The 25,960-nt window shown below is 41.2% G+C and overlaps 1 long non-coding RNA gene across 1 annotated transcript; it reads left to right on the top strand.

Moving 5' to 3' along the window:
• Positions 1-869: 869 nt before the first annotated feature.
• LOC121359983 lies at positions 870-24,244 on the top strand. The gene is made up of 2 exons (XR_005956112.1): positions 870-1,024; positions 22,307-24,244. It is a non-coding gene; the product is annotated as an uncharacterized LOC121359983 (long non-coding RNA).
• Positions 24,245-25,960: the final 1,716 nt, after the last annotated feature.

Here is a 25,960-nt window from a genome sequence, read left to right as displayed (position 1 = left end):
CTGTCGGTATCCTCCAGGCTGAACAGAGCAAATAACCTCGGCCACATCTCATATGGCTTCTCCTCCAGACCCTTCACTACCCTCATGGCTTTCCTATGGACACTTTCTAATGGCTTAATGTCCTTATATTGTGGCACCCAAGACTGCCCCCAGCACTCGAGGTGAGGCCGCCCCAGCACAGAGCAGAGCGGGACAATCCCCTCGCCTGGCTGGCCATGCTGTCCCAGGACACGGATGTCCCTCCTGGCTGCCAGGGCACTCATGTTCAACTTGCCACCGACCAGGACCCCGCACTGCCTCTCTCCCCACAGGGAGGAGGGAAGCACTGACTCCATGAAGGACTGAGTGCTCACGCTCCCACATCCCGCGTTCCCGGGCACACCTGCCCACAGGGACACCAGGCTGTCCCCGGCATTCAAACCCTGCAGCCGACAGCAGCTCTGCTCCAGGGTTTGCTAAAAAAAAAGTAAAAAAAAATATATATATACCCCCAAGGGCCTCGTTCTGTGACTGTCTCAAAATCCTGCTTGTGCACTAGGCTGCTGTGGGGGGCAAAAAGAATATACATATACATACACATGTGTATATACACACACATATATATACACATAAATCTATAATATAAATATATGTACTATCAATATTATATATTTATTATCGGTTCCGCGCCCTGTGGGTGACTCCGGGGGGCGGGGCCAGGCCGCCCCCGGCGCGCGCTCATTGGCCGCGAGGGGCGCGCGGCCCCGCCCCTCCCGCCGGTGGGCGCGTGCGCGTGAGCGCGCGGGGTTGGAGGGCGGGGCCAGGAGAGGGCGGGGATTGGTTGCCATGGCGGTGACGTCAGAGGGTGCCGGGGACGGGCGGCGGAGACACGGAAAGGTCAAACGGGAGGCGAGGGCAGCGAGCGCGGCGGGGCCGCGGCGGCGGCAGCAGTGGGGCACGGCCGGGCACGGCCGCTCTGGGAAGCTCCGCAGCACCCGCCGGCCGGGCGACGCAGCCCCTCGGTCCCCGCCGCCTCCCCGCACAGGTACGGCAGGAGCGGCGCTCCGGGGCCGAGCTTGGGGCGGGGGACAGGCGGCGAGGAGGGTGCCGGGGCTGGGTCGGTGACCGCCTGTTGGAAGACCCCGGCGTGTGGGGTCGCGGCCGGCCGTCCCCGGCGGTGGGGGAGTTGGGAGGGGGCTCCCTGCGCTGTGCGGGGTCGGACGGGAGCCCCGCACCCTCCCGGTGTTCCCCCCGTGCCGGGGTCTTTCCCCCGCGGAGCCCCCGGCGCTGTGACCCCCGTGACCCGCCAACAGAAGATGGGTTTTTTGGTTTTTGTGGTTTTTTTTCCCTGTGGGCCTTAGGGAGCGCTGCTCCCCGCCCCGGCCCCCAGCTTTGCATAACTTGTCTCCCAGTTGCCTGTCCCTTCCTCACTGCACTTTGCCCTTGCCCGGTGGTCTGTGGCGTGAGGGAGTAAAACTATTCAAGGACTGGGTTTTGTTTCTCTAGCGAAAGAGCTGGGTCACAAACGAGACAGGCTATCTAATTTTATATATATGTATATGTATATTCCTTTTTTCCCCCACAGCAGCCCAGTGTACAAGCAGGATTCTGTGACAGTACAGAACAAGGCCCTTGGGTGTGATTTTTTTTTTAGCAAACCCTGGAGCAGAGCCGCTATTAGCATGTAGAGTTTGAATGCCACAGGCAGTCTGTTGTCTCTTCCTGCTGAAAGAATAATTTAGAGGAGCAGCAATGACTCATTAATAGAAAGTATTAGTTGCAGGAAGGCAAAACCAGGTGAAGTTTCTTACTTTACTGCAGACTTACTCTGTGACCTTGGATCAGTCTTTCTGCACCAGCCAGTCCTCTGTTTGCTTGTGAATTGGGAATAGCGGTGCTTTCCAAAAACATTCTGTGAATAAACGTACTAATGACTGTGAAATGCTTATCTGCTGTAGTAATAAAGGGTAGATAGTGATGCTATTTCTATCACAGAAGTAGAAAGGCTCTAGGCAGGATGTGAACTGTAGTAGCCACACTTTGATGGAAGTAAGAGCTTGCTTAAAAAGACATTTAATAACCTGCGATATTGTATGATTTGCACGGTGGTCATCTTGTATTTCATATTTTGATGTAGTGTGTGCTTTCAAAGAGCTGCTATTCCACACTGCAAATACTTTATGGATGGCTTTTTTTTTCCATTTCTGTTTAGAACAAACCTGTGTGGTGTCCTTTTCCACTGGTAAGGAAGCCCTGTGAATTTCTGATGTAGCAGATCATCCCTGATAGTTGACATCTCTGAACTACATGGTGCTTTTGAAAGGAAATACTAAGGGAGTGAAGGGAGTGACAATAAGTTCATTATACCTGTAATAAAAGGCAATGTTAGTTTTAGGAACGGTATTTTTCCCCTCACCTTAAAGGATGCTCTGTGTGGAAGATGAGAATACTTCAGTATTTCATAGGTAAAAACCTAAATACAGGAGTTCTGAAGCTGAAGGACTTGACTGTTGTGGTTCACACACTGCTCTGAAGTGCAGCCACTGCAATAACAAATGGAAGCAGCCAAGCACAGAGCTGGGAATTGCTGCTGCAAATCCTGACCTGAGTGAAATAAGTTTTCTCTCTTTACAGTTTTGCTTAATCCTGATTTTTGCAGCTAGATTAGTCATGGTTTTTTCTGTTTTTTAAAAATATATTGTATAAAGATACACCAGGAAGAAGCAATTCTTGCCTCATACATTGGGCATTTTTTGAAAGTAATTTGATATATAGTGTCTCACTTACTTACCTACTCAATTTAATATGAAACTTCCATAATCAGATTAACAGTAAGTAGGAAAGCTTTTGTGTTGAAGAGGAGGTAAGCACAACCCAGCTGGGTTTGCTTTGGGTTTTGTGTTTTTTCTTTTTCTTTTTTTTAATGAACCTGAAAGCTGCTCTGGTAGAATGGCAAATCATCGTTAATTCTTAATATGTAGGTGCCCTGAAAAAATCAAGTACCTGGTTTCATAGCTACCCTTAGGCATCTTTAATTTATGCAAGCAGGGCTCACTGAGTAACTACTGTAAGTCTCGTTGACCTTAGTAGGTTTGCAGAGGTCATGTTTTAAAACGGGTAAGTTGTGCTTGAACTGTTTTCTCAGTAAGTATTAGGAGCAAGTGTTTGTTTACACAATTACATGCTTTTTCCAATTCTCCATTACATTTTCTGTTTTTCTTTAGATTCTTGCTCATCTTAAAGAAAGCTCTCATTAGGAAGAAACACAGGTTTTTGAAAACAAGTTCCTTTTCAAGATGTGGCTCTAGCAGAGCAGACTGCGAGGTTTTACAAACAGCCAGAAAGGCCGGTGTTGGGTTCAGAGAAACTTGGCCAGCGCAAGCCGAACGTACACGAGTGACATCAGCATTTTCTGAGCCATTTATGCTGTTCACTTGTGCTGGTTCCCAGCAGTGCCTTGTGTCTTATGTAAGCTCACACTGTACATCCTGTCCTGCTGTTCTCATGCATGATAATTCACTGGCGTTATCTTACGGGAGGGGTTGAGAGCTGCTGCTTGTCTCAAATGTCTGCATGCAAGTTTCCTATGAGCCAGGAGCATAACAGTGTCCTAGGAGACATCTGAGGAATAACTTGGAGTGAGACACAGCTTGTCCCCTGCTCCTTTTGGTAACAGAGCTGTGACCGCTGTGAAGCCATGTGACAGAGGTTTTGCTGGACTGAAGCCTTGATCTGTATCATATGTAGATGGGCCACTAATGCAGTTTTGATGGCTGGTGACAAAACAGCCATAAAACCCAAAGGACTTCAGTGTCAACAGAAGCCTCGATAATGCTAAGACTGGAAAATAAAGGCTTTTATTACACTGCACCCTTCTTGTTACAAGGTCTTTGGGAGGAATTGTGTCTTCAGATACTGATCCTTCAGACTTGTCCTTGCAGTTAGCATTTAATCATGTGTAGTGAAACTTGATGGGTGAAATTGAAACAAACCCTCCATTATAAGCACTAAACCCAAACATTTCTTCTGTTTTTCTTGCTTGCTAAATCTAGCTGAACTTTGCTGGCATAAAATCCTGCAGTAAAGCAATGTGCATAATCTAGTTCTAAGTAAACAGTACCTTCTTTGAACAGTGTCTAATGTTTCATACTTCAGTCTCTTTTGTTAGTGCTGTAGCTGTGTGAGGGAGCCAAATTCCTGATTACCTGTCTTGGTGAATGTGGTTGTCCTTGTCTGACTCCATGGCTTGTTCGGAGCTGCTGGAAAGTTTCCTTACGAGCACTAATCTGGCACAGCCGTCTACAAGACTGTGAAATTTGTAGCTCTCTAGGGGAACCACCTAGAGAGGGAAGAAGGGTTGACCTGGAGGAGAAGTGCACCTAGAGAGGAGTGCTGATGTTCCCTGTGGAAATTACAGAAATCTTTCCTGTGACTTTCTAGAGTGACTTGCTCTGTACTGCACAAAACAGTTTCTCGTTGTAGTGGAGAAACAAGAGGAATGCAAGACTTGACAAGGGGGCTGGTTATCTAAAAAGGAGCAGGTGCAGTCCTTTGACACTGAAAAGCTGAACAGATTCCTTTAAGTAAGCTGTTCTTGCAAGTTTAAGGACATTTATTGGCAAAACATCTAAGAGAAACTTGAAATTATATTTTGATAAGGAAATTGAGTTATCATTATTACATTTATTGACCAAAGATAGGGGTGCATGGACTTTTCCTAGTGCTTTGTTATTTATGGAGGATATACAAATCTGTTTTAAAACCATATACAGGAGAATAGGCAGCAATGAAGTTATATTTTAGAGCCTTGTAGCAGCTGTAAGAATAAATATTGTAAAAAAAGCAAACTCCCCCAAAAAACCCCAAGCTTCAAAAGTACCTTCACATGGCGTGTTCAGGATACTGTTAATTATATTTTATTGTGTGACAGATACTTATGTAAATATAAAGGTCCACATATATGTTGTCATGAATCAGTACTTCTTTAGTAGATGTGGGTGAATAAAATGCGGTCTGGATGCTTAAATCTGCTAAAATATTTATAAGAAGGCTCTTGGAAAAAGTTTCCCACCGGATGCGGTGGGTGTCAGGTCTAAAGGTCAGCAGCAGAGAGAGTAAAGAGAAGGATCTTTTGCATTTATTTTTCTCCACAGTTTTCAAACAAGCATTGTGTGCAGAAGCAGAGAATCTTTCTTTCTTTCTTCCTAAATTTCTAAGTGCTAACAGGCACTTGGAGGTTTGTTCATACTTCAGCTGTTTGTTGCAAGCCTCTTTATTTAAGAGAGGGGAAAAAATCCAAAACCCTTGGTGCAGTTAATACATTCATGAACTCTTAGCACGGAAGTTCCTGGTGTAAGTCATAAAAGCCAGATGGAGTTTTAAGTGACTGTCATGTACAACTTGGGGAATGAACATTCCTGATACTAATAAAAGGGCCAGATTGGAGCTACGTAATTAATCCCAACGTCCTTTTCAGTGCATGATAAGATTTGGCTACAACAGCCATGGAGTTAGTAGAGACAACTGTCAAGTCTATGAAGCAGTGGATTGTTTGCCTAAAATAAAAATACCTGTGTGCATACTCTGTTATTACTTCTGGTGATTAGTGCTCAAATTGCAGTTTAAATGGGGAAAAAAAGAATGTGAGTAGTGGCTGACTTTGTTTTGAATCTATATCCTGTCTTAAATATGTATGTAAATGTATTAATATGTATATTTAATATGTATAATTTATCTGCATGCATATTATATATATATATACACACATGTTTTAAAAGCAAAATATAAATATATAGGGCATTTTTGAATGTTACATGGCAAAACCTTTTCTAAATTTGAGTTGATTAGAAATGTAATGCCTGGGGTGCTCCAGGAAACAATCTTAAAATGAAGTTTATTCCCTCTGTGTAGCAGTGTCCTGAAGGAAGTGTGCAGAAAAGTGCCAAAAAAAAGGCTTATGAGATGGCACAAAGTCTGTGTCAGATACAGACAGTAGGAGGAGTGGGCAGATGGCAGTCAGTACAGAACACGTGAATAATCAGATTGAGAACAAGCTGAATAGGCTGTCAGTATGCTGTTGCATGCTGCTGCAGTTTGGGTTTGGTGAACAGGCTGGGGATTTTTTTCTGTTGTGATCAGTGTTCCATACTCCAGAAAGGTAAAAGTCTTCAAGCTAGAGGTATATATGAGGGTGAAGGCATGCCCACCAGAGTGAAGGGAACTTCTGGGATGAGGGAAAGGTCAGTGCTTTCAGAACTATCAGGACTGGAAAACATTTAAAAAAATCTGTTCAGTTTGTTATAGACTTCTGCAAGTTTATTCAGATCTAATACCTTTGGCATGCATGACATGGAATAATATTAAAATGATCCAAAATCCTAGTGCCTAAACATGTGAGATGATAAATCTGTTTCTTTTTCTGAAAAGGTCTGGAAGGTTGTATGACTTAGTTGTGATAAATTGTTTGCGTAATTTACTTTATCTAATTTATTGGGAAAGTCTTTGGGTAGCTGTCTGGCCTGAGTGTTCAGTGCCTGGCTCAGTGGTCTTTTCCAGATTGCCCTGTTGGAGTGTGGAATGGAAAGAAGAGCAGGAGGGATGGCTGCACTGGTGAATGATTGATCCTGTAACCGCTTGGGCATTGATAAGGATTATAGAAAAAAATAAATCCAGAAACATAACAAAAAAACCCTCCTTCCCTACTGATTCCTAATTGGAAAATGTTATAATATCAATTTATAATAATAAGAAGATATACATATGGAAGAGAGTGTATTGAGATCCAGTTGATCAATAGTAACTTGGTTCTGTTTATATTTGTTTCAAAATGTTCTTGCTTTTGTCTTACTCAGGAAGTTCCATAGAGTAGAAGAGTAGTGAACTGGTCTAACTGGAGAAAGCCCTACTTCCCAAAAAAGAGGCATTGTCTGAGCTGGCATTTGAATGGAAGGATCACAACATAGCTTTCAGTTTAAAATTTATTTAGTACAGATAATTTTGCATGCCTGCAGTTATCCTTTAGTAATACCAGTTTGCTCCTTATACACTGTCTTAGCATGCCTCAGTCTGAACAAGAGCAGTAAAGAGTTTTAACAGCACAAGAAGGTAGAGCGAATGTAGTCTGTATTTCTGCAGAAGTGAAGGTTAGAAAGGTAAAGGGAAAATGATTAAAATATTCGTAAGAAGTGCCCTAGATAAGATTGTTTCATGTCTGAGGGCATGATGAATCCTGTGGGAATGAGGAAGCTAAAAGGCTGTTTAATTCTGATGTTTCACACTGAATCAACATGTTAGATATCAAAGTGGTATTAGTGAAATTTGTAAGAACATGGACTTTTTATGTAAAGAATATAGAAATAAAGTAAGTTAGTCCAAATCAAATCCTTTGCTGTATCCGAGCTATGCAGAGAATGAACATTGGAGGCTTAACGTGAGTATAATAAATCAAACTGCCAGCTGAGCCTCAGAGGGCTTTATTCATGCACTTCATTGTTCTCTCTGCAGCTACAGCAGAGTTCAGCCAAACGCAGGGCTGTCATTCTGCAGATGTTCAGAGTGTTTCCCAGTGTTCTGAGGACTGAGCTGGTGTCTGTGCCTTGTCCATACTGCTCCCTTCACCACTCCAAGTGGCCGTGCTCTGACTTCCATGGGGACTTTCACATGCAGAAATCACAGCGTGAGTTTGCAGTTTTGGGTGAGTGGGGAGCTGTGTTGTGTACTGTTGATAACTCCCAGAAAAGGTTCAGATTTGTACCTTCTGGAAAGTGCTTTTTGGCAACAGAAGATGCCCTACTGACCCTCTGCAGCTTGGCAGAAAACGTTCCTCAGCACATGAGCTTCCAAAGCACCTCTCTCAGGGTACTTCTTGGAGCTGCTGGCACAGAGCAGGTTTTTTAGCCTTCACCAAACTGTCTCCTTTCCCCATATCCTCAGTACAAGGCAAACAAAATAGTAAAACAGAAGGCAGACTTATTAAATAAGACGGAAATGGGAAACAAAAGGGTAAAAGCAGAACAGACAGAAAATTGTGTTCTGGTTTAATACACGGTGACACATCTAGTTGTTCTTACCTAGAGTTCTAAAGCAGGTTTCTGCTCTTGGGCCTGACAAGACAGTAACAGTCTCTCGTTAGTGTTGGCTTTAAGTATTCAAAGTTAAAATTGCTGAGTTTTCCATCGCATCTTTCTTTCTTTTACCTCATCCTCACTCGGGCTCTGGCTGGAGATGGGCACCTCTGTGTTGAAAGAGTTACTTTTCCAATCTATCTTTATTCATTTTCCTGGCTGACTGGTCCATATTTGATATGCATCAGTACTTTAATGAACATGCTTGCAACATGCTCATATGATTAGTGTAGTGTTTTTTGTTAACTCCATGTTTTCTGGGAGTATCTTGAGCATTTTATAGCGATCTTATGGGATATATTTTTAGCCCTGCTGATAAACTTTAACTAAATTATCTGATTATATACAGATCATGCTTGTAAATAAATATTCTTTCTCATCTTCTCCCTAGTCTGCTTCTTTTGGAGTTTTGCTTATCTTAAATTACTGTTCAGTAAACTTACCCAGTAAAACTTTAACTTAAGAACAATCAATATTTCACTTGCAGAAGGATAAGTAAACACATTTTTTCCTATCAAATTAGGTTAAGATAAGAAATACTACTGCTAAGTAATTTTTAATATTAGTTTGACAGGTGTATACTTTCTCCCAGTGCAACAAAGGCAGTGTTCAGGAATGTTTTTCTTGGTGGTGGCTCTGTGAGCATAACCCTTGGATCTCCCTGTAGGTCAAGGGCAAATTTCACACAGCCCTTTGCAGTGGGATAACTCAGCTGTCTGCTGACGGATCAGGTACTTTCAGGTCACTGGAACATTGGAAATGTTCTGGTACCAGGGCAGCCAGTTTTTCTGCAACCTGTCTCTCATATGTTCTGAATATATCAAGGGAATATTCCAATGAAAATGCTAAGGAAGGTGAAGGTGACTTCTAGGGCTTTATGAAGATTCGTGTGCATATCTCTAGCTGAACAGAACTTGCAGTAGTCAAACTTGACTCAGCTGTGATACAAGACAGATTCTTTAACAAGGAAATCTCTGATATTTTCTTAAACTACTCATCTGTCCATTTTGACCGCCTTTCTTTTTTGATTACTCTAACTTGAAAAGAGAGTTCCCACATCTGATCCAATGATTTATTATTATTAATTACAAAATAAATGTAGTAGTTGATAGCCCTGAGATATTCTATGATTAGGCACGATTGTTCGGTCTTGCATTCTTCATTTTATTTCAGCCTGTGTGACTGCTTTGAGTTCAGAAACCTAATTAAAATTTTATGGTGAGTTTTTTGCTTTGAATATGGTAACTGAATGACTTGTCTTGATAAACACACTAGTTAGATCAGGGTCTGCTAAGCTGATGTTTCAGTTAAGAGTCAGGTTATGCCAAATATTAACTAGAAGCAGTAAAATCTCATCTAAGTATAATGAATCTGTGTACTTAAACATTCCTTGGTTCTAATGAACTGATGGAAGCTGTGATTCTGTATGATAATGTGAAGCTGCATATTGCAAGATCAGGGAGAAGTTTAGTGTGTTTGTTGCTCTTTCTTACACAACATGAACTTCAGTGTGAGGTTCCTTCTTGTTGTAGTTAATGATACCTGACTTCTTGCTTATACAGAAATTGAGAAACAAGACCTTTATTTGCACAGCTTGAATCACTGCAATGTGTAATACTACTTTTAAATTTCTCCTGAGAGTATCAGGCATCCCAGTAAAACCAAACCTGTGCTGAAATTTTCAAAGACTCTTAATCATTAATTTATTTTTGGCGGGGGGGAAGAAGGGATAAAGTTTTCTTAAGTTGCCTTCTTTAAAAGAGGTGACTGCTAGTTTTCTCTCAGTTTATTGGTACGCTACAAATCTATTTCTTAATAGTTTAGACAGTTTATAATGTGCAGGTAAGTTGAACTATGGCTGTTTGCTTCAGTCATTTATTCCCCCTCTGTAGAATCAAGTTATTTTAGCTGTCTGGTTAATCTTTGCACAGATGGGACTTGCAGATCATTGGAGGCTGAAGCACTGTGGTGTACAGGCTATTGATAACTCTGTGGTGTTTCCTGTCTTTGAAGCTACTGGTTTAAGTTGTTAAATATAATTAGCTTGAGGTGTTGTACTTTTAAGTAGTATTTTAGTTAAGTTGGTATTTGCAAGATTAAATATTAGCTTTCGCTTGCGTACAGAGCTTGTCAGGTTTTGCCAACTATGAGTCTCTGTTTCCTGCATTTAAGTGGAGCCTAAGGCAGCTGACTGTGGCTTTGTGCAAGAGTGGTGAGTTTTGGTGCTTGAGTTTATTGTATACAAATGACTGGAAGTGTGTGTTTGCAGCATTTCCTAAAGTGTGCGTTTGTTGGTCCCATTGTACACGTTAGCTTTTAGCAATTTTCACAAAACCTACTTGTTCTAGAAATGCTACTGCTGATGCTTTTTGCTCTAGCACCAGCTATATTTGAATGCTTCACATTGAGAGAAAGTTACAAACTGCACATGAAATTGATTGCTCAGATGAACTTTTTGCATGTTTCTACAGCATTTCTGTTGAGCTCATGTGGTAGTAGCTCTTTCAACAGGAGAAGTAAGTTTTAAGGACTGTTGCATCCTTGCACTTCAAACCTCGTTCAGGGGACGTCATCTGGTTCATGAACTGAGTATGGCAGGATTCCTATGAAGAGCCATATTTTTGCTTATTTTGCTTATTTTTCTATTTTGGTAAACATTTTTCATATGCAAATATGGTGAAATTAGGTGGGCAGCTTTAATTAATTTTTTAGCTGATTTATTATGGTTGATGCCTAGCTTTAATGAGCTTTTTTTCAGATTCTTATATAGAAAATAAAATCTGCAGAGCAGAAAGTCCAGATTTAATGACATTTTTATGTGGGAGCTCTGTTCTTGGGCTTGGCTTGCATCACTCATGCTAATTCTGCACAGTTGTACCCTTGACCTAATGAAGTAACTGATGCTTATGTGTCAGCAGCACATGTGTCATTTCCAGTCAGTGAAGGAAGACAGAACCACATCCTTGGGTGGAGGTTTTCACAGATATTTTTCGGGAATATTAGTGTTTTATATCAGCAAAGTCTTCAAGGGAATTTTTGCCTGAGGTGCTTTAAGATGCTTCTGACCACTCAGAAAGGTTTCTGTGTCTTCTTGTGTTCTTTTGGTTTGCCTTGGCCTCCCCAAGGGCTGGGTGCTTTCAGGACTAACCTGCCCTGTACCAAGTACTGGCAAGTGGAGCATTGGGAACAGAAAACAGACTTGGGACTCCTTTCAGCATTTAGGAGAAGTGTTTGCTGTGGAATTGCTCAGCTGATTTCCATGGAGGTGGAGTCTGCTGGCTGTGTTTGGCACAGAAGCCTGTGGGAAGAGCTCCATGTTAATGTGCAGTGTTAACAAAAGAGGCTGAAGAACAGTGTTCAGACTTGCAGTGGGGATGAACTTCAATGCAGAGAGTGAAAAGCAGCTTGATGTTCCTCTGCTGATTTTTTTTTTTTTTTTTCCAAATGTCAGGTTCCTCTTGCACGGCAGGGAACTATTGAAGCTGTATCTAATGGTTGCAAAGTTAATACTCCCTTTAAGGAAGTGTGGTTTTGCCAAATTAATTTTTTGTTGTTGACTCTTTCTCTGAGATCTACATCTTGCTCATAGTACTGTTCCCCACTCAACATGTTGATACCAAATGTCTTAAGTATTTCTGTCTTTTTAGGGAGCCAGGGGAAGGGAAGGTTCTGTTGTGGTTAACCAATTCACCTATCTTGATTTAACACTGCATCACCACCAAAACAGGCAGTCCTGTCCCATGCAGTGCCTTCCTGTCAGTGCTGAGGATCAAACTGCTCTCCAGTGATTGTGATCATCTGCCTTCTGTTGCAGAAAAGTCATCTTTTTTCCTCTATTTTTTTCCCAGTATTATTTTGCAGCTAATATAGTGGTTGTCCAAGTAAATTGCATCATGAAATCCGAAAATTCCTGGAGTGGTAGAGGAAGTAGGAATCCCTCAGCTGGAAGTCAGAGAACATGATTACCCTTCTGTCACAGTGCTTTTGACATGTTCAGTTTAAACCATCCTGAAAATGTACCAGTAGTCAGGCTCTGTGATGTGAGTATTCTTTTCATGGTTTTGGAACAGTCATTGTGCAACAGCCTCTCTCATTAAGATAATTATAAAGCAATGCTAAGTTGCATTCAGTGATGTTCTTGTTGCGCAATTGTTTTCTGTTTGAAGTACGACACAAAATTCAGCTGCACGTAGTTGTTATATTCTTGTATTACTCTGTATTTTGCAGAGCTAATAAAAATTGCTTTAAGATTAACTTGAGAACAACTGTGTGTTGTTATCCCCAGAATGCCTGTCACTGTAGGCTGGGTACTGGCATTCTTTGCTGCTGATCCTGCTGAACATGCAAGTCATGTTTTGGAAGAATCAGAATTGAAACATGTGCTTCCAGACTTCACTGATGGGCTTAGTTTGTGGATATTTAGACCTTAGGCAGGATTAGAACCTGTTCTGAAGTGAGGTGCCCTGGGGTACGTGTAGTTTAAATATTGTCTTCACCACAAACTGTGGTTTCTCAGATCTCTTCCCATTGCAGTACACTACCCACTAATGTGGGCAGAAGGTTGGGATTTGTGTTTTTTTAAGAGGACTGCTTTAGTTAGCTAACCAAAAGGTATGAAAAGCATCAGTCAGTGCAAGCAAGAGAGTTCCTTTTAGCTACTAATCTGATAAAATTGAGTAGCTCTCATTGTTAGTTTGAAACTTGGTGACAGTGTGGGAATTTCAGGGTTGCTGCACCAGAAGTACCCAAACCCCCGGATTTTAATATCAGGTAATGATCTAGGTTTCCCCTTCACCAAGCTATTTTGTTGGTTGCATTGAATTGTTGCTTAAACTGCATTGTCGTGGGAATGAGTTGTAGAAACCAGTCCTACTCCTGAGTTACTTCTAAACTGTTTACTGTAAATGGTTTAATTCTGATTAGTACAGAAGCTCTGCACTTGTAGGGTGACTGAGAAATAGTTTGGGTCATACTGTCCACCTTCAGTATTTAGTTTTTGATGGTTTGAAAAGCTGTATTCAGTACTGGCAGAAAACAAAAGTGAGATTTGCTGGGGAAAAAAAATAAGAGACTGAAAATCAGTAGTCAGTCCTTAAATGTAAGGGATCCCTGTGTACTGCTTCAGAATAACATTTTGAAGTTTTCATGTTCAAAATAGTGTATTGTAGGAAACATTCTGCTGCCTTTTCAAATTTGAGGGTGTCCCTGCACACAAGCTAAGTAAAAATATCTTTCATATTGCTTGTTCTTTAATATACTGGCATAAAATTATAATCTTGAAGGGTTCTTTTTCTGGAAGAACATTGAGTCATCTACAGAAGTGACCATGGGATTGTGTTTGGCATATTTAAGTACAGTAGGCTTATGTATGCAACTTCTATTTTCTCTGTAATTTATTTTTTAAAATATTTGGCATCAGCTGATAAAAATAGTGTTAACATCAAGTATTTGTGATTTCAGAACTGTTGGACCTGCTGGCAGTGGAATCTATTGATAACACCTGGTTATTTATAGAAAAGACTGTACTGATGTATCTATGGATAGTTCTATATCCAATATTGATTTCATTATGTCTGAGGACAATTATATAAACAAGACTATAGTTGCTGGAAGCATATCACAGGAATTAATGAGATCATGGAATTGCAGGTGTAATGGTCAGAAGAGGCTGCTGAGGGTCTCTGGTCCAACCACTCATTCAAAGCAGGGATAGAAGTAGCACTGGGTGAGATAAGTCATGGCTTTGACCCCTGAAGCTGTGAAAACCCCCATGAACAGCAAACCCATGGCCTCCATGTGAAACCTGTGCCTGCTCTTCACCACCCTCCTAGTGAAAAAGATTGTCATTGTGTCCAGCCTGAATATTCCATGGTGCCTTTTGTGGCCATTGCTCTTCCTTACCCTGTCTGCCAGGGCTGATTAGAGTGTTTGTGTTGTCTTTACAGCTCCCATCTTGGTGTAGCTGTAGGCAGCTCTCAGAAGCTCCTAGTCTTCTGTGTGCCAGAGAAAACATGCCTGTCTCCCTGTGCCTCTCCCTGTGGATGATGCCCCTGAGACCCTTGACCACCTGGGTACCCATGGCTGGACCCTCCTTGGTTCCTCAGGTTCCTGCTGGAGTGGGTCCCCACCAGATGTGTGCAGAGTGGCCTTGCCGGGGTCTGCCCAGGCAGGGATCACCCCCTTCCCACTGGCTCCTGTTCCCTTTGGCATCTGCCCCAGTGCCTGGGCCCTTTCCTGCCGGGCTGGTTTGACCCCTGAAGCTGTGAAAACCCCCATGAACAGCAAACCCATGGCCTCCATGTGAAACCTGTGCCTGCTCTTCACCACCCTCCTAGTGAAAAAGATTGTCATTGTGTCCAGCCTGAATATTCCATGGTGCCTTTTGTGGCCATTGCTCTTCCTTACCCTGTCTGCCAGGGTAAGGAAGAGCAATGAAAGAGAGCAATGAAAAATTAGAGTGTTTGTTTGCGTTGTCTTTACAGCTCCCATCTTGGTGTAGCTGTAGGCAGCTCTCAGAAGCTCCTAGTCTTCTGTGTGCCAGAGAAAACATGCCTGTCTCCCTGTGCCTCTCCCTGTGGATGATGCCCCTGAGACCCTTGACCACCTGGGTACCCATGGCTGGACCCTCCTTGGTTCCTCAGGTTCCTGCTGGAGTGGGTCCCCACCAGATGTGTGCAGAGTGGCCTTGCCGGGGTCTGCCCAGGCAGGGATCACCCCCTTCCCACTGGCTCCTGTTCCCTTTGGCATCTGCCCCAGTGCCTGGGCCCTTTCCTGCCGGGCTGGTGCTGTGCCAGCCCTCCCCGGCCTGTGCTGGGGGCTCTGGGGTTCTTCTGCCCTGGGGCACAGCTTGGCTTTCCTGCCCTGGGCCTGATGAGGTTTGGTTTGGCCCCATCCTTGGGCTTATCCGCGTATGTTTATGTTTGTAGAAGTGCTGCCCTTCCCTGTGTGAACCCTCTCTTCTCCACTTTCCAATCCTCTGCCAGTTTGCTGAGGGTGTGCTCTGCCTCAGCTTCCTGGATCCTGGTGAATGTTTGGGGCTCTGGGATGGCCCCTGCAGTCCTACCTGGCCAAGATGCAGCTGGTTTTCAGCTGCTGTTTGCAGCTGTGTGACCCAGAGATCTGGCCAGCTTCCCTTCTCTTCATGGAGCTCTGGGCACCTCAGACTCCACGTGAGTCTGTGGTGGGAGACCTGTCCTGAAAGTTGTCCTGAAGTCAAAGAATGTTCTCTGGGCCATTCAACTTTCATCAGAGCCCCCCAGGAGTCAGCTATGCTCTGCCTTTGGTAAATACTTGTTAATTCCTTAAGATTATCAACATTAATTTCATCCAGACTTTTTCCATGTGCCTTCCAGAAGCTGATGGCACTCTATATTTTGAGTTCTCAGGCATGAGGATGGTGGGAACCTCCTGTGAATGCCATGGTGCTTTAGTAGGTGACAACACTCACAAGACACATGGTGCAATTCATGGGTGTCCTGTGCAGGGCCAGGTGTTGGACTTCATGATCCTGATGGGTCCCTTCCAAATCAGGATATTCTGTGATTTGATGAATTTTGATATAATGCTGCATAGAATACAGAAAAAAACCCAACTAATTTAGTAGTTGGTAAGGAAAATTTTTAACAGTCAGTATGAAAATCAAAAATTAGTTTCATTATTTAGGAAAAAAAGAATCCTACTAAAAGTTAGTTCTGTCTTCTTCAGAAAGTTTTAGGCCTTATAATATAAGTCCAGTAACTAAATTTCAACTCTTATGTTGTTCCAAGTAGGGAAACATAACTCAAATTTATCAGTTATATGCCCGGAAAATTTATAAACTAGGAAAGTCTATTTTAATTCTTGTTTGTTATAAATTATTGAAGGAGGTGGCTTGATGCTGGGGGAGATGGTGTTTGAGAGGCTCTGAAAGCAGTAATTTTCCAAGTCTATTTGTCAGATCTGATGTAAGATTGATTCTGTAATATGGAGTTAATGTTTTCAAAATGAGCTGCTTGGCCAGCGCACTGTGTCTGGTTCCAATTACTGTCAGTAAATCTTGAAAATTATTTTCTGAGGCAGACTTGGTGAAATCTGCATTTTAAATAGAGATAATCAGTATGAAAGTAGCTGAAAGGAGTTTAGTAATATTTCATGCTGTATGGTTTTGGTTTTGAGGTTGTTGATTCTGAAGTGGATGCCATGACTGTGCTGTTCTGGCGTGCACTGTTTCCTCTGTGGAAGCAGGATTACGAGTATGCTTAAAAGAATGGATCTCCTGAGTATTATTGCAAAACAAGTAATTGACTTTCTTTAAAAAAAAACCAAAAACTTCTGCATAAGAACAAAGATGTTTTGTAAACCCAAGTGCTGTGCGCTTATCTGATGTTTGTGAGTTGCATGCTTGCTGGGTTGAGCTTATTTTCTTTGAAGTAATTTTAAAGAGTGCATATGCTCTGGGAGCAAGGTTAGGATTGATACCAGTGTATAGATTGCTTCTCAGTCTGGTATCCTTTATATATTATTTAATTGCAGTGGAGCAGTTGAGCCCTCTGTATACAGCAGGGAAAATGGGTGGTTGTGACACTACTTTAAGCAGAACCTACAGGCTGCAGCAGCAGCCTCCAGACTCTGCTTTCAAAATTCAGTGTGATGATGCCAGGACTTGTCATATCTGCAGCTCTACTCATTTGGAAGGATTGGAATGCATTCACAGAGGATTATCCTTAAAATGGGAACGTTCTCTGTGGATCTCTTGGTGGCCTGGCCCTTACTAGCTTCTGCAGCAATTTGGTAATTGCTGCAGACTTAGTTGTTGGACCCTGCTGTTTGCAGACTGTCCAAATGTGCCCTTGTTCAGCAAGGTAAGCAAGGGAACTTTGAATGTCTGCTTGCAGTTCTCTACTTGTTCCCTCACAGTGTTACAGAGAACTATTGTTGGCAGCTGATATCACCAGAGAATTATAATTGCAAATGTGAGTGAAAAGTCATTAAGTGAAGGAGTGTGCTAAATGTGTCATTGATTGGAGTCTGGGACACCAGACTCAATTGATATCCACTCAAAAGAACCCCCAAATAACCAACAACCTACTTAACAAATGAAATATATATATAGATTTTTTTGGTTTCTGTCTTTTTAGGGAGGTTTTTCCATCTGTGCTCAGCCGTGTTTGAGTTGGCAGGTGTGGAGAACTTCAGTAGTGAACTTACTACAAATAATTCAGTTTTTACCATTCCTGATATTTAGATTATTTTTTAGAGGATACTGCAATGAACATCTGTTAGGTGTATTCTTCATTTCTATTTCTTATCAAGTTTAAGTGGGGTTTTTTTTGTCCTTGTACTTCTGTCTTCCACTCTCTTAGACTAATTAGATCACTGGTATGAACTTTTTTTGTATTTTTTCAGATTGGAGCATCTTCTGAATTTTGTGCTTTAAAAATGCCTTTAAAATGAAAGAGGCCAGATTTACAGACAGTTTTGTCATCTTGGATCAGTGAGATTGGTTACCTTGAAAGAAGAAAAGACATATTATGGGCCCATATTAGGAGTTGGAATATTCTTCAATATAACAGGGAGATATGTCAGGTAGCGGGAGCTGTGGTTTGTTTTAATAGTTTATTATTAAATAGCTACAATAATCTGACCCACATTGAGCAATCTAGTTTCCCTGTAGATCTTTACCAGGAATGAGGCAAAAGTTCCTTTCCTGTAAGAGGGACCAAATAGCTGAAACTATGAAATTAAAACTATGCCATGGGTAGCAGTAATGAGGTACAATGTCAAACCTACTTAGGTTGTATAATCAAAATTTCTTGCTGACACTGAGAAAGGAATAGTTCAATGAAAACTTGAGGGAAAGGATGGAATATTTATGTGAAATCTGGCCTAATACATTCATAGTATTCATATTTCTCCTCTAATTTTGTAGTTCTGGTTGTTCACGTTTCTCTTGTGAATTGGGATGAGCCTGTCCTGCTGGAAAAGTTAAAATCTAGAAAGTGAAGATAACAATACATGTTGCTGTATGTCCTGTAGCAATATAAACAGCTGGATGACTGTGTACTGAGGAAGAGAAATACAAGTAAGGGTGGCAATACTGTTTCTTCTTTTTTCTGTTCTTGATTGCAGGTTAACTTTCTGGTTGGGACTTTATGAGGGTAATTCATTATGATAACTTTTTAGTGTGGTAGATGAGCTTTCAATTTTTTCAGCTCATTTTTAAAGCAAAATGACCTTGAATTAGCCACTTCCTACCTCCTGTGGTGGCTGTGGAGATTACCAGTTACTGCAGAACTTCCCTGAAATAAAGACTTTAATTGGCCTGAATGACATTTTGGGTATGGTACTCCACCCCGTGGAGAGCCAAGATGCTGTTCCCTAAATAACCATATGGTTTCTTTAGGCTGAGCTGTGTTGCTGAGCCAGAGGAATGAGACTCTGGTGGGGAAGAAGGGGGTATGTAACTGCTGCCATCATTGTTAGGCAGAGCACACTAAATTTATGACTTTTTCGAACTTTGTTCAGACTAAGATGTGGGGCAATCTTGAATCAGGATCTGAACTTTATTTTGTCTCACACCATTATCCTTTTTCAGTTGTTTGTCCTCCTTGGAACTCCTTTTGTCAGATGAAAATAATTAATTTACCACATAGGCTTCTAGTTGTTTTACTGAAATAATTACATATGGTATATGCATCCAGCCCTCACTGAAATTCCATCTGAGGTGTGCTAGTAACATTCTACTGTCATGGTTTCCCAGACATTTTTAAAATACAAAGGCGCTTTTTTTCCTCTTTCTTTACAACTGGTAATGTTAGATTCAATCTATCATTGTGTTAGAATTCGTGTCCCACTTTAAGAGGTCTTTCTCCCTCTTGTATTAGTTGCACTGTGTAAGTATTAGTGATCAAAAGAAGCTGAGTGTGTTTTTCTGAAAATGCACAGGAAATTCAGTGTTAAAACTACTTGTGTTCACTTCCTACTTCACTGTAATTCTTTGTGATGGGTATTGTTAACTTGTAGTGCTGCAGTGAACTCTGTGTGGGTGTCAGAAGTTCACTGCAGTTCACAGTGGAAGCTCTTGATTTCCACTGTGAAGTTCTTCCTACTGTATTTCAATTTGTGTGCAGTTCAAGAATTCCTTTAGGAATTCCTAGTTAGGTTTTAATGTTTAATTCTCAGTTTTCTTTTTGTTAATATGCATCACTTCAAAAAAACCCTCATGGCAACAGTGAGCATCTGTCTGCCTCTGTCATTTCTCATCACTCTGTGCTTGCATCAGGCATCTGAGGCCAAATTGCTTTGACTGACAAGATCTTGGCTCCAAACACACACGCACGAGCATGCACACACAGGCAGGCTCCTTGGCTCCATTCACATTTCAGTATTTTTACGTGGCAGCTGAGGCCCCAAATACAATGAGTTTCAGTGGTGAGTGATGGTGGTTGTAGAGTGAGGAAGTCTTAAGATGTGGGAGAAGAGAAGGAGGAAGCTCTTGGGCTGTTTGCTTCCTCACCTTCTTCCTTTCTTTCTCCTCCTTCCTGTCTTGCTGGACTTTTTGCTCAAGGTGCTCCTGAAAGGTGCAATAGAAGTTCTGTGTGACTGGTAAATTATTGATGGAGGCTTGGGAAAATTGCAGTAAGTCTTGGTGATCTGCATGGCTTTGATTTGGAGCTGGTAAATGAACACAAACAGTGTTGTAGTGCTGTCTCTTCTAAATCCTGAATTTTCCATGAAGTAAATCCTGTGAGGGTTTTTTTTAGTCATGCATATTGACCAGAAGAAAACTGAGAATTAAACATTAAATGCTAACTATTAAAGGGATTCTTGAACTGCACACCAATCTAACTACAGTAGGAAGAACTTCACAATGGAAGTCAACGGCCAGCATTCACTAATTTTCTGGTAGTTAAATAAGGATTTTAATTTTTTGTTGCTGTTATTCTGGAGTATTGACAGCTGAAGAACAGTTCCGAGGTCGGTGAGCTTACGTTGCTGTTAATAACAAAGAGGTAAATTTCAGGTGTCAGAAGGACTTCATGTATTACTAAAGATCTGCGTCATTCCTTGTGTTCTCTACATGTGGAATTAGTAGGGGACTTCACACTTCAAAGAATGATATCTTTTGTTAGTGGTCTCAAGAGAAACAGTTAAAGGCATTAACAGAAACCAACAGCCAATGTTCTTCAGCTTGTGATGGTATTAGAAAAAATCCTGGTTATTTTCTGAGCTTTTAGTCTTTACAAAAACAAGAGGGCTGTGCCATTAAGGAAAATTGGAGCATGCTCTCTACTTCTTTGTTTGAACAGAAGTGTTTGGGAAAATAGCTGAAGAGGCTTCTTAATGAATGTATGGTTTGAGTTTTGACTAAACTTAGGTAGAAATTCGTGTCTTTCAAGCATGTAGTTGTACTGTCACCTGTAATGCCTCTGCCTATTTCAACACCGTATTTGGAAATGAAAATTTGAAGTCCTTTTTTACAACTATAATTACTTTGTAAGATGTTATGCAGGTATTTATAGTTGATAGTGAATCTAGTAAAGCAGCAAGAGATGTCATTGTCATGTAGATTGGCATTTTTGTGGTGATGTATATGGTAAAACAAAACAAAGTTGTGGAGAATTTGTTCTCTTTGGGCAGGTAACATTGTAGTAACCTTCATTATTCCTTAAGAAGTGTTAAAGAAAGCAACCAAAGAAATGGCTCATTGCAACTTAATGCTCAGCAGCCTAATTAGTCAAATACCATGTGCCTACCTCTGCATGAAATAGCCTATTTCTTTCCAATGTAAAATAGGAATTTTCAGTTTTGGAACAGCCTGAAGAGGCCTTTGTTGCAAATGACCACTGGCTTTTTAGTTATTTATTCTCAAAAATAATGAAGGTCAGCATGGTATCCATAGTGACTGCATGCAGCTTCCTCGTTAATCTTGGCATGCTGCTGTAATAATGAAATTCACTTACTAGTTACAATTTCTCGTGTTCCAGAGGGAAACCTTTCTTTGAAAACTGAATGTGATTGGGTTTCTGTAACAAGAAATCTTGACTACAGTAGTTTTTCTTCAGATTTAAACTCCCTGTCATAATTTCTGGTTGTATGAGTTGTTGTAGAGGTCTAAACAGAGAAAAAACAACCTTGAATTGCTGAAGTTTATGTATAATCTGGCACTGAAAAACTTGTGACTTGAAAAATTATTTTCATTTGGAAGTGATAAGGACTGCTAAATAGGGAATATATCATTCTGCTTGCAGCTCTGTTAGTGGGAGGAAGGCATTCTGCTATAAACTACAAAATTAAAGCTTCTAAGTAGTATGTGAATATGATCAAGCCAGAGTGGTTGAGTGCTCCCAATTCCATGGCGTGAAATCAGAGCATTAGGAGAAAGTGTACATTACACCAAAGTATTTTACCAAAAGCATTTCACCCAGTTGGTTGTTACACTATTTCCTCTTTGAATATTATACAGTATAAATACTGAATTTTAATATGATAAAGAGAAACTGAGTGCAAGTGTTGTGGGAGTTCTGATAGGAGCTTGAAGATGGGGAGTGAAATGGTTCCATCCTGAGGTTGCTTTCCCTCTCCTTTAATGCTTGCCCAAAGAGAATAGGTTTGGTTTGGGTTTATTTTAATCAGTTAGTTGTAATAGAGCTTTAAACTGATCAGGCAGGATTCTGACCCTGAGGGTAAATATTTTCAGAATTCTGTCTAGTTTCTGTTTCTGGTATTTCTTCATTAAGAACTTGGCTTGTTTTTGCTTCCGTCTTTAATTTTGCATAGAGCTGTATTTAAAACCATAAATATTTATGAGAGAATAGCCATTTTCAAAATTCATGGGAAAGTTCAAAGTGGACGTCTGTTTTTGAGAGCTCCAGAAATGAGCCTATAGGGAAGTAAAGTCAATGTATCTTCAAAATAATTATTTTATGTCTATTTTAAATGTATAAATTAAATATATATTTATAAATAAATATAAAATAATATATAAATAAGAATGAATCCATTTGAACCTAGAGACGTCTCAAAATGTATATTGAAATTGAGAATTTTTCATCTAGTTGCTACATGTAGAAATGTTAATTTAATGTAAGTTGTGTGTGAATCTAAAACTGTTTTCACTACTGAATGTACAAACATGGTTTTTTCAATATTAGCTGAACAGTAATTGGCTGGAATGCTACAGAAGCTAATCTTAAATCCTGTCTTCTTTTATTTCCCTCTCCTAGAGGTGACCAGCTGCTCTGCACCAAGGCCCTGCAGTGATGTATTGTAGTCTGTTGCTGTAAACATCCCCGACTGGAAGCTGTACCTGCTCCAGCTTTCAGTCAGATGTTTGCTGCACCTGGCTATGCTTGGACACCAGCAGAAGGAGAAACTGTCGTGAATACATGCATGCATTTATATTTGTCAAGCGGTGTTTCTACGGACAGAGATGGATTGCCTCCCTGTGAATTATCCTGGCTGGTAGGTGTGGTCTCCTGAAATCTGATCTGAGATGGAGATCCAAGGCTGAGCTCTTTGCTGCTTTGTGTTATAAACTACAGGATTAGGCTTCCTTGGAATGACCAGTGGTGGTGAACTTCTGCAGTTACCCATGAACCCTTCATTAATGGTCTGTTACTTAGGGCTGTGGGGAAAAATTATTATCAATGCTGCCCAATACTTAGTAGGCCTCATATCTGCTGTGCCTTGCTTTTTGTTGTTTTCTCTGGAATTCTGTATTCCAAGTCTCCTTGTGAGAAGGTTGTGCTCCTAATTGTTAGCTGGGCATAACCCAAGACCAAAATAAAGGTTAAAAACATATCACCTAGTCTGTTTTTGCTGTTCTCCCAATCCATGGTGTATGGCCTTGTCTGTGGTGTGGTTTGTGCTGCCCCCACCATGGTTTGCTTTTCATGGAAATAACAGCTTTTGAAAGTATTCCTTCAGAAGTCTTCACTGGTTCAGTTCCTGAACAACTTAAAACAGTCATGACATCAGGAACAGTATCTGCAGAAAAGCTTCAGCTTTCCACTTTTATCCAGTAGGATCTGCAGAGGCTGCTGCCTGGATCTTGCCTGGGATTTCTTTCCTTCTTTGTTTCACTCTAGTCTTCTATTTTTAAAGGGATGGCCAATGAGAGTAACTGCTGCTAATAGAAAAAATATTCTTGCAATAATCCAGCTCTCTGTTCTAGCCCCCCCAAATTGTTATTTTTTTATTCCCTAATACTTCATGAAATACTTTGTTGAATTTAAATGTTAGTATTCCAAACCTACGTATTTATTTGTTTAGGTTCACTATAGTGGTTCTGTAAAAGATGATTATGACCAAAAATACAGATACTTTTAAAAAGTATCCTTAACTTACCAGAATTAAAACTAGAAGAATTTCTTAGTTCTGGGAAAGCTGGACTAATAAGCATGGGAAAGGTGATGATTTTGAAGCTGTCAGTGAATGACCAACGGTGAACCAAGGACAGCCATTTTTCTGTGATGGTCCCATTGCTGTAACCATTTTGTTCCTTACCCTGTGTCCTCCCTGGTGACACAGGAACATGTGTGGTGATAGAAGGTTGTGAACATATTTATTGATCTAATACATTGCTAGCACCTCCACAAGGATTTTGCAAGGAAAAGCAACTTGCACAACTAACCTAACCTCAGTTAAAATAGCTTTTTTAAAAACATTGGTCTTATTTGGTTTGATACATCATGGCTGTATATTTATAAAAAGGACTTTGATGCATAAGCTACAGAGCTTGATGCCTTAAAAAAAATGCTGGTAGTTGTTTTCCAAGCTTTCTTTGCTGTAAACATTTAGCATTTCCTAGTTCTAGACAGTATTTGGACTTAGAAGAAAGGAAATTATTTTTGTTAACAAACTTCTTAGTTCAAAGTAAACGTATTATAATTAATCTAGTGTTCATTTTGTTTAGTTCTGTCTTAGCCATTCCACATGTCACAAAAGTGCTGGTTTTTGGGGTTTTTTTACAAGCCTAGTTCATGTGCAGTTTGTCAGTCCAGTCTTGTGGAACTGAACTTGTGCATACCTTCGTATTGAACTGGTGTCTAATCCATGTACTCAAACACAGCTGTTTCATGTCAGCACATGAAAATAATTTGAAGTGCATTGAAGAATATTGTAATTGCAATAAATAAATAAATTTAAAAATCCACACTCTACTTTTGTTTGAGGTTTTGTTTTGTTTTGTTTTGTTTTTTTTTTTTTTGCCAAGTGTTTGAAATGAAAGGATCTGCTTTCTCTGGTCGTGAAATACCAAGTCCTAACATCTTAACATGTCTCAAGCGTGGCTGTTGTCTGCAGCTGAAGAAGGTGGGTGTTGTAGTGTTGTCCAAATGCATATTTATGCCCTGATCCCAGGTGAGCTTTGCAGTACTGGGATGTCTGGGAAGGGGTGATGGGGATTTGGCCTGGCAGCTGTGCAGTTCTGGTGGGGAGGAGGAGTTGAAGCAGCTGTTGCAGAATGAGGCAGGACAGGCTCTGTGGCTCTCCTGCGGCCATGGAGCGCTGGAATGCCGGCTAGCCAGCTCCCTGGGTGACAGGAGGGACACACAAGAGAGGCTGCCCTGAGCCTCTGCCGAGGATTGTCAGGTGGCAGTGGGTGCAGCGGCGTGGGTGATGCTGCAGCATCACGAGGATCCCGAGGCGAAGAGAGAAGGAGAGGACACTCGCGTGCAGTCCAAGGAAGCTTTATTCAGAGGATGGGTCAGGGGCGAGTGACAAGGGAGCAGTGGCTAGGGTTTTTAAAGGGGGTTTGTCTAGGGGGTGGAAGCATAACATATCCAATGGGGAAACACTTGGGGAGGAGTAAGGAACCTAACAAGACCAATGAGGTAAACACAGGGGAGGGGAGAAGCTCTGGGACAAATGAACTGTTAGCATCAGGGTAATTGACATCGAACATTGGAGAGCAAAAGGGGTGGATCTAGGTTGATGGACACAGGAAGGGGAGCACAACTTGGATTGACAAGTCCAAACGAGGGAAGGGAGGAGCAGCGGGACCAGCACATTGAGTGGCAGCCAAGTGGTGGGAAAACTTAGGGGTAAAGAACGTGGAGAATCCATCATGAGGGGACAAAACGGGGGTACAAGGATCAAACCATTTCACTTAACTAGCATTGAACCACTAAATATTGCAATTGAAATAACTATAAAACTCATAGAAACACACTGCCACAAGGCTCACAAACAGCAGTGAAATCTGGGAACAGAAGAGGCAGATTTGACACATCAGCCTGATGGCCAGCAAGCAAATGACCTCATCTTGTTCATGTGAAGCCAGTTTTTGTGACATGGATCAGTTCCTGATGTTGTATTGGCCCAATTAATCCATCAAAAAAACCTAAAATTATGTGTAACAGCAATTTTAATTAAGTAGCTTAAAATATATAAAATTGAATACATTTGAAATATTGACAATATAATTTGGTTCTGGTAATAGCACATAAGCAAAAATAACCGTGTGGGGTACAGAGTGCAGGGCTTGACCCCCGTCACATCACGTACAAGCTTGCCAAGCCAAAATTCCCCTTTTATGCTGTTATGTCATCACCCTCCTCCTATTTTCAATTTGTCATACTTGTATCTCCGCCCTCATCACCACCTTCATCATGCATGCTCCACCACTCTTTTAGGTGGTCGCACCACTCTTTGGGGGTCATCCCTGATGAAGGCCTCTCCTCTTCCTCGATGTCCTTTGATTCACCTTTTGGATTACACATGCGCACCGAGCTGGTATAATGTAAGCCAAAGCTAATATAATGTAAGCCAATATTATGTTCTATCATCAAAGCAATAAATTTCATATAATTAGCATTTTCCTTGGACACAACCAAATTTTCCGTTCTTTCTGTTAATTTTAGTAATCATTATCTCTT

The sequence above is a fragment of the Pyrgilauda ruficollis genome, unplaced genomic scaffold, assembly GCF_017590135.1.
Source record: "Pyrgilauda ruficollis isolate IOZ18807 unplaced genomic scaffold, ASM1759013v1 scaffold48, whole genome shotgun sequence".
NCBI classification, from domain to species: domain Eukaryota; kingdom Metazoa; phylum Chordata; class Aves; order Passeriformes; family Passeridae; genus Pyrgilauda; species Pyrgilauda ruficollis.
Note: the sequence above shows the minus strand (reverse complement) of the source record. Positions and strands in the feature narration are given on the sequence as shown.